The sequence below is a fragment of the Dipodomys spectabilis genome, unplaced genomic scaffold (assembly GCF_019054845.1).
Source record: "Dipodomys spectabilis isolate Male_0828 unplaced genomic scaffold, ASM1905484v1 ptg000096l, whole genome shotgun sequence".
Classification (NCBI taxonomy): Eukaryota; Metazoa; Chordata; class Mammalia; order Rodentia; family Heteromyidae; genus Dipodomys; species Dipodomys spectabilis.
The window spans coordinates 26,349,987-26,353,373 of NW_024870773.1; positions in this window are offsets into that span (position 1 = coordinate 26,349,987).

Genomic DNA, 3,387 nt, shown 5'->3' on the forward strand with positions numbered 1-3,387 from the left:
ACTCCCTTCCATCCCTCTCCCCTTCTTAAAGCAATTCCAACACATTTCTTTGCTCATTTCCATAAGGGAAATGAACTAGATGGATGTACGCATTCCTCCTCCCTCACCCTCTTCATTAGCCCTCCCGGCTCCTACTGCTGTCAGCTTCTCATTTGCACCTGTCTTACTATCCTGGCCTTCATTTTTCCTGAATTCATTTTTGGTGCCAGTACAAGGAAGGGCTGGAACTCAGGGCCTCGTGTTCTCTTTGGGGCTTCTTCTTCATGTTACTTGGGCCATGTCTCCAGTCCAGTGTCTTGCTGGTTTAGTTGGAGGTGGTGTCTCAAGGACTTGTATGCCTGCATTGTCTTTAAACCTGTATCGTCAGGCCTTATCCTCCTCAGTTGCTAGGATTATAGTCATGAGACACTGGGACCTGGCATTCACTAAAAACAAACAAACAACAACACCCAATCATGTATATTAATTACGGTAAGGAATTTCACAATATTTCAGGTGTTGGACAGTGGTTTGCTGGGAATAACCCTCTCTACAGTTTCCTCATTTATTGTATAAATATAAAGAAGTTCTCCGGTGTCACTCTAACCTAAGAACAGACAGTGAGTGACACTGTTTATCTCAACCCCACAACTTTGCTCACATTTTTACATTATAATAAAAAAAATGGAGTGAAACTTTGAGGAGATATGGAAATTAAAGTTCCCTTGGTATATCATTTCAGTGTAAGCGATAATTTACTAGCATAACCACTACCACTAATTACAAAACATTTAGCATAGAACCTTGCACTGCCAGTGCTAAGGGTAATGTGTGTGTGTGTGTGTGTGTGTGTGTGTGTACCTCAAAAGGTGTTCAGATTAAAATGAAAGATTTCATATAACATTACTCTTATTCACTTAGCAGTATTAAACATTGACCTGTCACAACCTAAAAACTGTGTGAATAGATAATGAATACAAGAAAACAGAAATACTGTTTTCTGTACAGTTTATACACTGAAGCCCTTTCTTTTATGCTGGGAGAATTAAAGGAGTTAAATTGATCAATGATGAGTATTGGAAATATTTTCCTGGAGCATTAGTCTCCCTGCTCAAAATGACATGCTTTTTCCTTCCTTTAGGCATGCAAAGGAATTTTGGATTCGATCCATGGGAGAGCAACGGAAGGATGTTGTCAGCAGAATTTCCCAGAATTCCTAATCCAGAAATAGTCACGTCAGTGTGAATGAGTAGGTATTAATGATGGTCCCCAAGACTCTAATCATGACTTCCAGTCTTCTGAGATCAGTTAGCCAATGAGAAGGCAGCTAGCTTCTCGGGAGGAATCTGAGCCTCTTCAACTCACCTCAACACGGGCACTTTTTGTTGTTGGTGGTGGGGCTTGAACTTGGAGACTGGGCACTGTCCCTGAGCTTTTTTGCTGAAGGCCAAGGTTCCACCTCTTTGAGCTCCAGCACCACTTCCCGTTTTCTGGTGGTTGATTGGAGATAAGAGTCTCACAGATTCTCCTGCTTGGGCTGGCTTTGAACCGTGACCCTCAGTTCTAAGCCTCCTGAGTAGTTAGAATTACATGCGTGAGCCACTGGATCTGGGTTAAACCCAACTCGTCACATTCTTTATCTCGGTCATATTAAGGTTACTAGGGACTTATTACATATCGGTACTTTAAAAATAATCTGCCTCACAGAGAACAGGGTCTGTAACATTTTAGTGGAGACAAGTGGGAGGGAGTTGTGGGTGGAGAAGGTGTGGGTTCCATGCAAACCAACTTTCCTTGTTTTGAGACATTCATAGGATGGATCTTGGGGTTCATTGCTCAGCCTTCTTAGGGCAAGCCTGGAGATCTGGAGTCGGAGATTCTTGCACTTTGTCTCTGACATTGCCTCTGTGAAACAATTGCTTTCCTGAGGAAGATGCGGGCCATCGGTTCTACCCCCCTCCACCCCCAGTCCCCGAGGTAGGATTGAGTGATGCAACCCTGGCATAACCCCGTAGGGACTGTGTTCTGTACTAGCGATACGCCCTTAGCACCTGGCCCCAGCCCTGCTATCATTACAGAAATTAAATTCAAAGCACGTGTTGAGTGCCCAGCCTCCTCTTGGGTTCTGGACCAGCCCATACCATAAAATAAGCAAGTCTCTCTGCACTCATCCAGCTGGCATTGGAGCACAGGGAGACAGGAAGTGAACATGCAAACAGTCAGTAAGATGCTTTGTGATAAGGATGATTGCTTGAGTAAGGAGAATAACATTAGGCTAGGAAGGGACTTGGGTGAGCAGTGCCAGGTACTAGATAGTCCAACATGGTGTGATCTTGAGCACCACCTAAGCGCAGATTGGAGATGACCTCCTTAGCACACAACTCAACTTCATTTATCATTTCCAAACTTGACTAATCAATAATGTACCAGCACCACTCTCCCAGATACAAACCTTGATGAGTTAAAACTTTCTCCAGTGGTCTGTAGGTATCTAATGCATAAATAAGTTGATACATGGGGAAAAACACTTAAAAACCATACAGTCTTTAAAAAGACGTAAACCTCCAACTTATAAAGTGTGTGCATACATCTCCTAATTGTCTTCTTTCTTCCAAGACTTTCATTGTTTTTAACCTTTAAAGTCATTGTTACTGCTTCTATTCAACAGAGACACTGGATCATAAAAAAAAATGCATTTAACTCTGGACAGAAGCATTGTTTTCCAATCGAAAAACTACCCTAGTAATTCCAGCTGGGTGGTAATTTTTGGAGGGGAGTAATTTGTAGTTATTTTGTACTCCAGTGAGTACCTTTTGCCTGTAATCCATATTGATTAGCGATGACTAGAAACTAGAGATATTTTTCAAAATCTTGTTAACGCCAGGCCATCTCACAGTATTATAAAATACAGCATGTTATTCATAATTGAAAAGTATATCTGTATGCTCTGCAGTCTTCTAGGGCTGAATGTAGCATCCAGCTGTTTGTTAATGCTGTAGCCCGATAGCTCATCCTGATGCAAATACTCAGATTTCCTCTCCAAGGGAAATTCCAGTGTTTTCCAGTTTTTCTTTTCCCTGGCATCAGACTGTGTAATTCAAGGGACTCAGCACTTGTGTTCCTGGAATACTAAGATCTTGGACATATCTATGGAAATCTATGTTCAAGGACTCACAGTCCTCTTGTGCTGTGGAGATTTTCATAATGGGAGAACAAGTTATGTGTGTATATGGAAATACTGAGTAGTTAAGTCTGCCTGCAGTCCTTTAGACAGCATTGAACTGAATATCACAACATGCCCCATTTACAGGGTCTTTCCCTTTTGTCTTCATTGAGTCTATCCTAGTGAGTATAAGATTGTATGTGTCAGTTTTGAATAGCCCTTGATATTATGTGACTCTTTGGAAG